Source organism: Felis catus, chromosome C2 (genome assembly GCF_018350175.1).
Source record: "Felis catus isolate Fca126 chromosome C2, F.catus_Fca126_mat1.0, whole genome shotgun sequence".
Classification (NCBI taxonomy): Eukaryota; Metazoa; Chordata; class Mammalia; order Carnivora; family Felidae; genus Felis; species Felis catus.
The window spans coordinates 119,562,412-119,575,696 of record NC_058376.1 but is presented as its reverse complement, the minus strand read 5'-3'; the positions used below and the strand labels follow the sequence as shown (position 1 = coordinate 119,575,696).

Sequence of the window (13,285 nt, the reverse complement as noted above, 5' to 3'; positions counted from 1 at the left end):
TTCCTTTAACTATTTCTCTTAGTTTTCCTGTTTGATCATTACTAGTCTCTTTTCCTTGTTTTAATTATGAAATTCTATTGCACTTTTTCATGCAACTAGTGATTATATTTTCATACATTCAAAATTAAATCCATATGAAAGTAAGGGTTAAATGGAAATGAGATACCAACTATTCGTTTGCTAGGTGCTCTGTTCCTTCACTGGATGAGCCCTTTGGAACACTTTTATTTCCCCTCTCCCTGGCCCCAAACTCCTGGAACACTTTTATTTCCCCTCTCCCTGGCCCCAAACTCCTACGATTTGTTGATATATTTTAATTGCCTTTAGAGTCTATTATCAGGGTGCCTTTGCAGTATGCCACTTTTATTTCAAGAAGCATCAGTTAGTATTTATATTACACACACTCATTCACTCTGCATCTGTTTAGATATCTCTTTAAGGTAACAATTGTGTCAGAGCTCCTCATTCTCTCACTCTATTTTCCCATGTCTGTAGATCTGTATTTTCTTTGTTGTTTGATTATAGTCCTTTCCTTTACTACTTCCTCAGTTGTGCTGCTGAGTGATATATTCTATCAATCTTCACATGTTTATAAACAACTTTCTTTGAAATTGACAATTAAATGATACCTTGATTGTATTAGAATCAATGGATCATATAGTCCTTTCCCTAGATATAAATTATACTAAATTTACTAGCTTCTAATATTGTAAATAAAGTGTTGGTTCATCTGATTCTTTTCTTTCATAATTATTCTTCCTCCATTAGCTAATTAGACTATTTTTTCTTTATCCTTGGGACTCAGAAATTTAACTAGATTATTTCTAACATGTCTATAACAAGATAGCATTAGGTCAGTGTGTGGAAAAAAATGAAATCTCAACAAAATGACAGCTCCTTGAGATATTAATGATAGATTCCATGACCATTTCTAATTGTATAATATTAGCATCTCCTTTGGGTAACCATTTTGTTTGCTAATTTGTGACTACTGGTATTTCCTTTTTCATTAACTGTTACTGAGGTCCTATCTTTTCTATTGACTATAATGCAAATCTTGGAATTGGGGTTTGATTGCACCATTGTGTACAAATATACTATGATAATTTTGTTGTATTAAGATATCAGTTTTTGGGGTGCCTGGGTGGCTCAGACGGTTAAATGTCGGACTTCGGCTCAGGTCATGATCTCACGGCTTGTGAGTTCGTGCCCCTTGTTGGACTCTGCTGACAGCTCAGAGCCTGCAGCCTGCTTCGGATTCTGTCTCCCTCTCTGCTCCTCCTCTGCTCACACTCTTTCTCTAAAATAAATAAACATTAAAAAAATCTTTAAAAGAAAATAAAAAGAAATCGGTTATGATTGCTCTGCAATAGCTGATAGGAACTCTTCCTTTTCTGCAATGTCATTTTTACTAAATAACTCTTTTTTTAAGTTTTGAGCCTATGGTCTTCTTTTCCAAAGTAGTGTTTTTCTTCATCAATCCTGCCAGTGTGAGCTCTTTTATTCTGTGGATAAAGAGCTTTCTCAAGTTCAAGACATTTTTTTACTATAAAATACTTTATTGATGCTACTCCATCGTTATTCTTCCACCTTTTGGAACTCCTGTATTATTCACTTTGGGTCTTCTGTATGTGTCCTTCAGTTCTCTGATCTTTTCTTTCGTACTTCCTGTCTGTTTATAATTTTGTTCTGTGCTTTGAGATATTCTTCCACTTGATCTTTCATGTTCCTGATGTGTGATTCATGTGCTAGTTTTCAAGTATGAAAATCATGATTCAAATCCTTGGGTTGGGATAGCATGAGATGTGGATACTACTTACTGTTCTCTAAAATTTCCAGGCTAAAAACTCTGGTCTCAAATAAGCATATAACATCAGTGGAAATGAATCTGGTCTGAAATAAGCATGTAAAATCAAATAATAAATTCTGTTAGTTTGCTAGGGCTGCCATAACAAAATACCACAGACTGGGTGGCTTAAACAGCAGAAGTTTATTTTCTTAAAGTTCTAGAGGCTGAAAATCTAAGATTAATGTGCCAGCAGTGTTGATTTCCTCTGAAGTTTCTTTCCTTGGCTTGTAGATGGCTGTACATTTGCTGCCTGTTCACATGGTCTTTTCCCTGTGTATATACACCTCTGGTATCTGTTTATGTATCCAAATTTCCTCTTTTTATGAAGACATCAGTCAGATTGGATTAGGACCCATCCTAATGGCCTCATCTAACTTAATCAAGTTCTCTAAAGAACTTGCCTCCAAATATGGTTACATTCTGAGGTGCTGGGGGGTTAGGATTTCAACATATGAATGTGGGGGGGGGGGGGCGGGGGGGGTTACAAATCAATCATAACAACTGTCATTGTAAGAAGAGATTATTTGTTGACAATACACATTAAATAATTCTCATACCAACTGATGTGTAACAATTCAGCTCAATTCTTAGCATCAAGCTCTACCAGTTTAAGAATTTAGTCCCTCAAGATTGCACCCACTTCAGAAGCTATGCAAATAGGGTGCCAAGGATATTTACAGTTCTGCTCAGCACACTAAACATTCTTGAGTTCCGGTGACTGCCTCCCTAGGTTTGATAACTCACTAGAACAAGTCACAGAACTCAGGAAAGCATTTTACTTGTGATTACCAGTATAATATTAAAGACATAACTCAGGAACAGCCAAATGGAAGAAGTGCACTACCTACCTTGCACCTTAATGAGTTCAACTGGGAAATTCTCTGAATCCCATCAATTAGGGGTTTTTATAAAGATATTATTACATAGGCATGAGTGATTAAATTGTTTCTCAATGGTGATTAACTCAATCTCCAGCCCCTCTCCCCTCCCTGGAAGTTTGGGGTGAGACTGAAAGTTCCAAGCTTTTAATCATGGATTGATCTTTCTGGTGACCAGCCCCCATCCTGAAGCTACTAGAGGCCTGCCTTATCACTGAGGAAATTCCAAAGGTTTTAGGAGCTTTGTGTCAGGAACCAGGGACAAAGAAAAATATTTTATTATAGCGTATTTGTGCAAAAAGGTGACACACTGCTTTTAAACCCTTGATGAATACAGACCATAAAAAAGTCATTTAAAAGCTGTAGGTCTACCTTTTCAGAGATTAAATTTACCTTTAAAGCAGACTTTCTCTTCAAGAATGGCCTGTAAAGTGAATGCAAATCAATTTACTCTTACTCCTGGGAAAACTTCAGGTATCTTCAATGTAACTATCTTAGAGAAGCTAAGCATTTTGTTTTGTAAACTGAATGTATCTAGGTGTTTGGTTTCTGCAGCATTTTTGGCTTCCTTGAAAGAAGTGTTTTTTTCTCTTTGGATTTGGATTGCCATGTGTATTATTGTTGCTGTTTTTCCTTGAACTTGTTGGAACCTTTCTTTTGCACCTTCCAGTCACTACATGGCTTTTGTATTTATTGCCTAAGAATAACTGCTAATGTGATGCCTAATTATTGATTTTGTACTTTATATAAATGGAATAATACAGAATGTACCATCTTGTCTGGTTTTTCCTCATTTTGTGAAATTTGTCCATGTTGTTTAACACAGTTGTAAATGGTTTTATCATATATATTGCTATATCATATTCCATGGTGTGAATATACCACAATTTATTCTTTGTTAATGGACATTGGAATATTCTTCAGTTTTCTGCTATTTCAGTATGGCAATAAATATGTCTGTTGGTGAATGAATCCATGAGTTTTCTCTTGGGTATAATCTTAGAAACAAAACTGTTAGGTCACAGGGTATGCATATGTTCACCTTTAGTAGACACAACCAAACAGTTCTCCAAAGTACCAATTGACATTCCAACCAGTATTGTATAAGAGGTAGGATTTCTCCACATTTTTGCCAAGTCTAGTATTAAAGGTGAGATTTATTGTTTTTAAATGCCTTCTTAAGTCTTCTGCTTGTTGTCTCCCTCCTCCACCAACCATCACTGGGTTTTTTTCTGATTGATTTCTAGGAGTTCTTCACATAATCTGGATACCAGTCTTTGTCAAATACGTGTATTGAAAATACTTTCTCCTACTCTGAGTTACTTAATCATTCTCTTAATGAATACAAGTTCTTAATACAGACGGATTTATCATTTTACCTTTATGTTTAGAGCTTTTGGTATTTATTAAGAACTCTTTACTGATGTGTAACAAGATTAATCTTGTCCAAAGAAAGGTATGGCCCTCATCCCAGTAACTTAGTTACTGGGAGGTAACTGTAAGCCCTTGGAATGTCCTGCCTCAAAGGAGTGTCTTTGTTTACCTGGGGGCTTTAAACCATGCCAAGTAGTCTATACTAACAATGTGATTTATGGTGAGGACCTTGTCCCATGTGGTATCACACTGACCTCTGGAGGAGCAGAAGACTAAGATCAGCAATATGGGAAGAAGAGCCATGACTATGTAACTTACACCCCAAAAAACACTGGGCACCAAGGTTTGGTTGAGCTTCCCTGGTTGACAACACTCTGTCTGCATCACCACATATCACTGTTGGGAGAAGCAAGCACTGTTCACACAATGCCACTGGGAGAGAACAACTAGAAGCTCTCTATACCAGGTCTCTCCTGTACCTTGCCCTATGTACCTTTTCCTGTTGCTGATTTTAATCTGCATTTACCATAGTATAAACTGCAACCATGAGTATACCAGTTTTGCTGAGCTCTGTTCTTCCCTGGGGGTGATCTTAGGTATTTCCTGAATCACAACCTATTATAAGTCAGACAGAAGTTCTCCTGTTACCTTTGAAAAGCTTTAGTATTTTATCATTCACATTTAGTTTGTAATTCCTAAAGGAAATTGATTCTGGTATTTGGCATGTGAAGACAGATCAAGATGTACATGTTTTTTCATAATATTCACTTGATCTTGTATCATTTATTATAAAGACCACCTTGGGAACTACACTGTTTAATCACTTTTGTTGTAAGTCAGCTGACCACCTGTGTGTTTTTACTGTTTGTATTTACTAAGTACTCCAGTGTTTTGTTCTTTAAGAATAACTCGGTCATTCCTCATTCTTTGTAGACATGTCTGAGTTTTTAGCTTGTCAATTTAATTAAAAAAAAAAAAACATACAACTTGGGATTTTGATGGGGGTTATGCTGAATTATAAATTAACATCTTTATAATATTAAATCTACTAATCCTTCAACATGGCATATCACTCTCTCCATTTATTTAGACCTTTGTCTTTCAATGATTTGTAATTTCCAGTGTAGAGTTGGTGTCCATCTTTCTTTCTTTAGCATTATTCCTATCTTTACATTTATTCCTAAAAAACATAATATTTTAAATGATGCTATAACTTATATATTTGGTATGTATAAAAAACCCAGAGAATCTACAAACTATAAGAATTAATGAGAAATATAGGGGCTTCTGGGTGACTTAATCAGTTGAGCGTGTCAGACTCTTGGTTTCAGCTCTGGTCATGATCCCAGTGTCACACTAGGCACTGAGTGTGGAGCCTGCTTAGGATTCTCTCTCTGTGCCCCTCTCACATGTGTGCTCTCTCCCTCTCTCTCTCTTTCTCTCTCTCTCTCTCCCCCCCCCCCAAAAAAGAAAGAAATGTAGAATTGTTGTTGTTATGATATATTATAATAAAATATTATAATAAAAATACTTTAGTTCTACATATAAGCAACAAATAGAAAACAAAATATAAAAAAGATAGGCTAATGTTTTATTAGAGAAAAATATTTCTCTTTATGGCTTTTACAAACTTAAGAGGAATTTGAGAATAATTTTTATTTTATTTTTAAATTTTTTAATGTTTATTCATTCTTTGAGAGAGAGAGAGCATGAGCAGGGGAGAGGCAGAGACAGGGAGACACAGAATCCAAAGCAGGCTCCAGGCTCTGAGCTGTCAGCACAGAGCCCAATGAGGGGCTCAAACTCACTTACTGTGAAATCATGACTGAGTCAAAGTGCGATGCTTAACCGACTGAGCCACCCAGGTGCCCCAAGAGAGTAATTTTTAAAATAGAACTTTTAAAATACTGTCCCTGAAATTTCCTTTGCAATTATTTCCAGTTTTAAGAGAAAAAACAATGTAAGAAATGTAAGTCATTGGTAGTCATCTTGGTAGAAACATATATTCCAATAAATGAATAAACATTCATATTATAATTTAATGATTTTTATAGGAAAGTTTTTTACTATTTACTGTTGGTTATCTCTTTGGTATTTGAGACAAACACTGAACTTTTTCTTTTTTTATGCAGATTACATTACTTTGCTTCAATGTCTTTCATTACATACAGTTCAAAAATTGAGTACTAGTATCTTAAAGACTTACAAATCAAAACTTAATAACAAAAACTAAAATCTGCTCTTATTTAGAGTTTAAAGCTTGCTTTTAAACAAATCCTAGGACTTCGATTACTGTATTTACTACTAAGTCGGCAAACTTATAACTGCAATTAGATTCTATTTTATTTTAGAATGATATATTATCTATAAAAAGACAAACTAATTATGACATTCCAGTTTAATCTACTAAGTTGCTATTTTTAATTTGTCAACAAGTTCTAATAATGGTCTTGTTACCTTGTGATTAGATCAGCACACCATATATTTATATATAATTATTTAAGTTCTAAGTATCAGGCTAATCTTCAAGGAAGCTTAATTATAATAAATAAATATGTACCATTTTGTGATTAATTCCTGGCTTCTCAAAAAAATAACTAGAACTCTACTATTTCCTAAGGGGGAAAAAAGAGGAAAAAGTCCTGCATATCAATCCACTGCCTTTAGTAAGTACAAGGTAGCACAAGGACAGAAAGTAGAAGATGGTCTGTCAAATCAGACAGATCGGTGAATCAGTTACATTTCAAAGAAGGTAAATCTGTTGTGGACTAATAGTTCAATGGGCCACACTCTGGAATTAGATTACATTGGATGATATGACATCTCTACAGTTAGTTCCTGTGATAATATGATTTATGACAACCTTGGAATTTCCTGAGCATAAGAGCAATGGAAACATCGATTATTATATTTTTTCTGTCTTCAGTTCCTGAAAGAACTTCAGAGCCATAAAGGTAAAATGAGTGTTTTGTTATTCATAACATGCCTCTTTCCACCACAACTGGGTTTACGTTAATGGGTCACTTTTGAAAAGCACTGAAGGATGGGGGCTGGTTGCCAGGTGAACTAACCAGGAATAGAGGGTTAGAACTTTTAGTCTCACCCCTTGATAAGAACAGAGAAGAGGGAAGGGAGGAGCTAGAGGCTGATGAGTCACTAGCGGATGGTGATTTAATCAATCATACCTATGTAATAAAGCCTCTATAAAACCCCAAATAGATGTTTTGAGAACTTCCAAGTTGGTGAACACATGGTCAGGGAAAGTGGCACACTTGGGAAGGTCATGGAAGCTCCTAGTCCTTTTCCCATACCTTGCTGTATGCATCTCTTCCATCTGACTGTTCCTGAGTTACATCTTTTTAAAAAATTTTTTTTTCTAATGTTTATTTATTTTAGAGAGAGACAAAGCACAAGTGGGGGAGGAGCAGGGAGAGAGGGAGACAATATACAAAGCAGACTTCAGGCTCTGAGCTATCAGCACAGAGCCCTACGCAAGGCTTGAACCCATGAACCGTGAGATTATGACCTGAGCCAAAGTTGAACGCTTAACCAACTGAGCTACCCAGGTGCCCCGAGTTACATCTTTTTGTAATTCACCAGTAATCTAATGAATAAAACGTTACTCTGAGTTTTGTGAGCCACTCTAGCAAATTAATCAAAACCAAGGAGAGGGTATGCAAGAGAAGATAGGTGATAACCTGGACTTGCTACTGGCATCTGAAGCGGAAGCACAGTCAGTCTTGTAGGACTGAACTCTTAACCTGTGACACAAAGAAGGGGTCATGGGAATCTCTGATTTATAGCTGGTCATTCAGAAGCACAGGTAACTACCTGGTCTACCAGGTAGACAGTGTCAGAATTGAGTTAAATTGTAGGACACCCACTTGGTGTTGGGAGAATTGCTTGTTGATATGGGGAACCCCCCCAACACACACACACATACACACACACATATCCCATATATTAGAATTGGTGGCCACAATCTTTAGTGTTCCAGATGGGAATTCTTAATTAATTACCTACAGGGTTTATAAGCCCTTTTGCAAGGAAAAACAAAAAAACATATCGCAACTATATAATTTTGAATACTAAATACATATTATGTTTGATACCCAAGTACAAAACATAAATAGCCTTCTTCAGCTGTGGATCATCTTTACAACTGGCACAGCCATTAGGCTAAAGACTATGGCATGGCAGGTCTTTTACCTATACATGTGATTTCCATTAAGGGATCCGGTAAAGATACCTTACTTAGAAGTCCAAGCTTTAGCTACTCAGAGGATGCTTTTGCTCTGTAAAGGGCAGCTGAGGCTCCTCTTCAAGCTTTCTGGCAGACTTGCTTAGCCACAGCAGTGGGCTATAGCTGCTTTCATTCACCAGCGGTGGCCAGTAGATTCATTCACCATCTACAAGCCAGTAGATGCAGAGAGGTAAGAGACATAGGATGTAAGGCTTAAGAAAACAGGCTGTTAAAGGAGAAAGAAGCAAAATTATTTTAGTGCACACAACTTACTCTCCCAAAAGAAGTTCAATGCAAATATAATGTTGGTAACTTCAGGAATTTCTAACTTGTTTATGCTCTTTCAATATTGCTTAGACCTCACTATATATCACAGATATATAATAAAGCTGGTATATATCTCTGTTTCATCCACTGGACTTGGAGAACCCATACCCTCAGATTCTTGAACTTGGGGTGGAACTGAATAAAGGGAACTTTCCGTATGTATGCCAATCCATAAAATAGGTAATAATAATGTTAACTTACAAAGGTGTACACATTTTGGGTTAACTTTTCAAAAGATCTTAATAACTGGGTATGAAAGTAACCTCTCATTGAAATGGTGTTAATTTTTCTGTATTTTCACATATTATTTCCTTTGCTGAAACAATGTGGGAAAAAAAAAGAAGTATTCAAAATTTACTACGAGAAAAACATGCCTCTCTGGATCAGCCTAGCCAATAACAATGAATATTAATTTGAATTAATATAAATCATGAATTAAAGGTTCCAGTTGCATTTGAGCTAAATTGCATTGTTTTGCACAAGTCAGAAAACTACTATAATTCAATTATAACAAGCAAAGTCCTCTGGTGTTTATGAGTTTTATACATCCAATGGAGTCAACTGTTTGATGATAGTGAACCTGTCCTAAAAATTACCTACATCTAGTTTTTGATTTCAAATACAATAAAATGTGTTTAAAATACCATTAAAACACTGTACACAACCTGTCCTTAAAGTAATCAAATATATACCAATTAGATTATTAACATTACTTGGTAAAGAGTTACAACTAACGCTGTCAAGTGTTTGAACTGTAGGCAATGGAGTTAGAAACCAAGGAAAAGATCCTGTCATTTGTGGGAAAATGACTGTGTAAGTCTTTTAACTACACTGAGAATAATATATTATTTACATTTTGATAGATAACTATAAGATAACTGTAAGATTCAACAGCTAACTTAAACTTAGAAACACAAATGTGGCACTAAAGAAAATGGACAGAGGGAATTGTATTTGTATCTGCCTCATTCTTTTCTTCTCAGTATCCCCATCTCAGCAAATAATAAATCTAGTGGATAAAAACCACACAGTGAGAGCTGTTGCTTCCCCTTCTTTCACATCCAAACCTTGAGTAAATTATGTTAGGTCTGTATTCAGAATATATCCAGAGTGTTCCCACCAGTGTCCTTGCTATCACCCATCCACCTATCCAGTAACTACTAGTAAACAACTTCTTAAAAAAATAATGTTTGAGGTACTTCAGCACACAGAGAATGGCCCTTTTGGCCTTTACAAAAGAAATAAACTTCTTACCTATCCTGAATCTCACTACAGTGCGTTGTTCCAGGACATAACTGCCAGGGCACCTAAAAGTCAATATTGAGAAAATTAATGGCTAGGTAAGATTCTAGCAATAAATAAATAATATTCGCCCATGAAAACTTAAACTAAATGATAAAAATCCCAATCTCACTAAGAAATACATTTCGATAAAGTATTACTTTCTATAATTATTCAAAATTATGATATTTATATGTTGATCATCTGTATATTGGTAACAGTCACAATGATTAAAAAAATTTTCCTGGATTGACTTAATTTTAGAACATTAGGACAAGATATGGAATAAATATTAATATACACATTTTTTTTTTGCTGCAGCAAACAATGATAGCCAGTAAGACTTTTATGCTTAAAACCATTCTATATAAGAATAGAATTCTGTAGGTCTGGGTTTCTTAGTAGCATACCACTACTGACATTTTGGGCTAGTTAATTCTTTGTTGTTGAGAGTTGCTTTGTGTAATGCAGAATGTTTCACAATATCCCTGGCTTCCTCCCACTAGATACCCAGTAGCCCGCACTCCCTAGTTATGATACCAAAAATGTCTCCAGATATTGCCAAATATACCATGGGAGGGAGGCAATAGTCCCTGAGAACTATTGCTGTGAATGTAAAGGACAGAACAGCAATATAATGTAATGCTTATTCAAGCAAAGTGTTAGTTCACTTTTTAAAAATGGATGATGAGTATCAAAATACTATATTTAATTCCATTGCATACATTTAAAGGAGTGACTGCTACTGTAAAATGCCATTTACAATGCACTGGAAATTACATTATTGGACATTATTTAAACTTATGGGGAAGAGCTTTGGATGTTAGCTTATATTCCATTAGTCAAAAGCATCCTGTAATTTATAGGATAGGTGGGTAATGTACTGTATCACTCACTTACTGATCTTTCTTCAAACCCTAATATAGTACTTAGAACACTCTTGAGTTTCTCTCTTATAGCTCTAAGCCTTTTTGTTTTTTACCTTGAGAAATGTATTAAATTTTTGAACACTATCTATCTTGATAAATGTCCAGAAAACTTAACTAAAGGTATCAAGGCTTTTACACAAATGTAAAATATTTAGAGACAAAGCAAGTATTTTTACATTCAATTTGTGTAGACTGGTAATCTTTTGTATTTCCACTCTTCAAATGATGCCTAGAGAAATCCAAGGATTTGGAGGCTGAGAATACTTTAAGAACTCCCAAGATTTTATCCACACATAGAAGCAATTCTTAAATCCTGTTACTAGTCACCTAACTAGTCTCTAAGTATGGTCCAATTCTCTCAGCTTAATCAGTTTACTGTCAAGGATGCTAACGGATTCATTCTAGCTATAAACATAAAAATGTATGGAGTGTTTTTGTTTTAAAGAATTTTCACATAAATTATCTGGTATTAATCAAACACATCTCCAGGACAGGTAAGAAAGATATTAGGGATAGGAAATTTTTAGTTTAGTAAATGACTTGCCTAGTTTACAATTCAGCAGTGGCAGTAGCAGCAGCAGAGTTGACATCTCCAAACTAATCACACCAAATGCTTTTCTTAGGAAATCCTCATTTGAGATTTTGCTCATAACTTCACATTGTATGGAGTTCTGGGATGCTTGAAGGCAAATTAAATAAAATTACTGCCAGAGGTGGCAGAGAGTCCTTAGCTGTAGAAGCCAAATTTCTTAGTCATTTTATACAAGGCTCTGAAGACTAAATCTTCCAAGTTGTCTGTATTCAATGTAGTATCATTTAAAAATCCCTTCTATGTTGAATATTGAATTCTTATATCAGGAAGGACAATACATTAAACTCAACAGTACTTTGCAAGAGGATGGCTTCTTTTTTTGCAATCAAGTAACTGTTGAGGACGATACAGTGAAGTAAATTTGATAATCCAGAACAGAGGTTTCTTATTAAGCCCTTGTAGAGTTTGTCTATACATGACAGTTACCAGTGCCTTCTAAAAATCATTGTTCAATCCCTGAAGTGAATTCAGTAAAGCCTCAGATTTTTAAAACCGTATCAAGAGCCACCTTTTTCTCAGAACTACTCCCCATGTTAACTATTCGAGCGCTTAAGCTAAAAAGGGTTCTGTATTTTCAGCTACTGCTAAAGAGCCCGGGTCCCCTAAAACTTATACCAAAACAAGGCGCTATAGTTCAGCATTTCCGAGTTAGTTTTGCAGTCGTGGCGTGAATCGGAGCCAAAGAGCCTGTGTGGAGCGCCAGACAGCCCCGAGTCCCCATGGCTACCGCCACAGCAACGCGTCGTAGACCGCGGGGCAGGCCCGGGCCCGGGGACGCGGAGGGGCGGAGCCGGAGGGGGATGGGTGGGCCTGAAGCACCAGCCCGCTCCTCACGGACGGCGCCGGGAAATTCACTTCTCCGAGCCGGAAAAAACGGCTTCAGGGCCGGGCTGTGAAAACTGGCGGGCAGCAAGGCAAACATGCCAACTGCTCATCCCCGATTCTTCGCAGTAGTTAGGGCAGAACTCCCGGCGACACCAGGCCGCGTCGGTTCCCTCTCCATCACACTTTAACTTCGTTTTTTCCGTACCCGCTTAGGAAATTTAAGATGCCTCCGCAGATAATAACAGACGCCAAAGACGCGGTCCCCAAACCGTCAGCCAACAACTCACGCCTTTCCCACGTTTTCACCGCAGGCCCGCCCCCGACCTAGAGCGCGCTGGCCTTAAGAGACACGATCTCCCGCCAGGCGTGCCTTGTCTCGCCCCGCCCCCAGGCGCGCTACCCACCCTTGTCAGAGGCGAGGAGCACGTTGCCCCGCCCCCTCTGCCTCCGCCCGGCGTGAGCAGTCCGGTGAGTGAGGGGGTGGCAATTCTGCAATTCTTTTTTTCTTTTGGCCCCTCTCACAGGACCGTTTCCATGATGGCGAAAGAGAGGCCCCAGTAAAACTCAACAATCACAAGAGGTTAACCGTTAACTAAAAGTCATTTTACCACCAGATCTCACCAGCTATCCCTCCTCCAAAAGCTCGAGCTCCGCCCCCAAGGAGCCGGCCCCCAAAGCCACCCCCGCGGGCTCGCGCTTACGCTTTCCGGGCGGCGCGCGACGCGCTCGCTCCGCCCCACCAGCCCCGCCCCCTGGCCCCCTCTCCCTCTCTGGAGAGCCGGCGCGTACGAATCGGGGCGTGAGGCGTCAGGGACGCGCGGGCACCTCATCCTTCCCACCTTCCTACACTGTTGCTACTTTTCGCTGTGAGACATTCCAGCTTCTCTTCCCCTTCCGTGAGTCCCTCCTTCCCTCTCCTCAGAGACCCCGCTCGCCCCACAGGCGGCCGCCGCCGCAGCTCTCGCGCCCCCGAGCGAACAGTGCGCG

General features: G+C 37.9%; 1 protein-coding gene across 10 annotated transcripts in view; it reads right to left on the bottom strand.

Annotated features, from left to right (window-relative positions):
- SLC9A9 (solute carrier family 9 member A9) overlaps positions 1–12,677 on the bottom strand; it is a 693,980-nt gene extending 681,303 nt beyond the window's left edge. For 6 of the 10 annotated variants that reach the window (XM_045037480.1, XM_019810608.3, XM_045037479.1 and 3 more), the window contains exons 1-3: positions 12,504–12,676; positions 9,926–9,978; positions 8,351–8,570 (exon numbers count right to left, since the gene is read on the bottom strand). The gene's annotated coding sequence lies outside the window, so the exon portion shown is untranslated. Of the gene's footprint in view, positions 1–4,419; positions 4,498–8,350; positions 8,571–9,925; positions 9,979–12,503 lie in introns of all 10 variants that reach the window. The other 4 variants (XM_023260486.2, XM_045037481.1, XM_023260485.2 and 1 more) reach the window with 4 other exon arrangements.
- Positions 12,678–13,285: the final 608 nt, after the last annotated feature.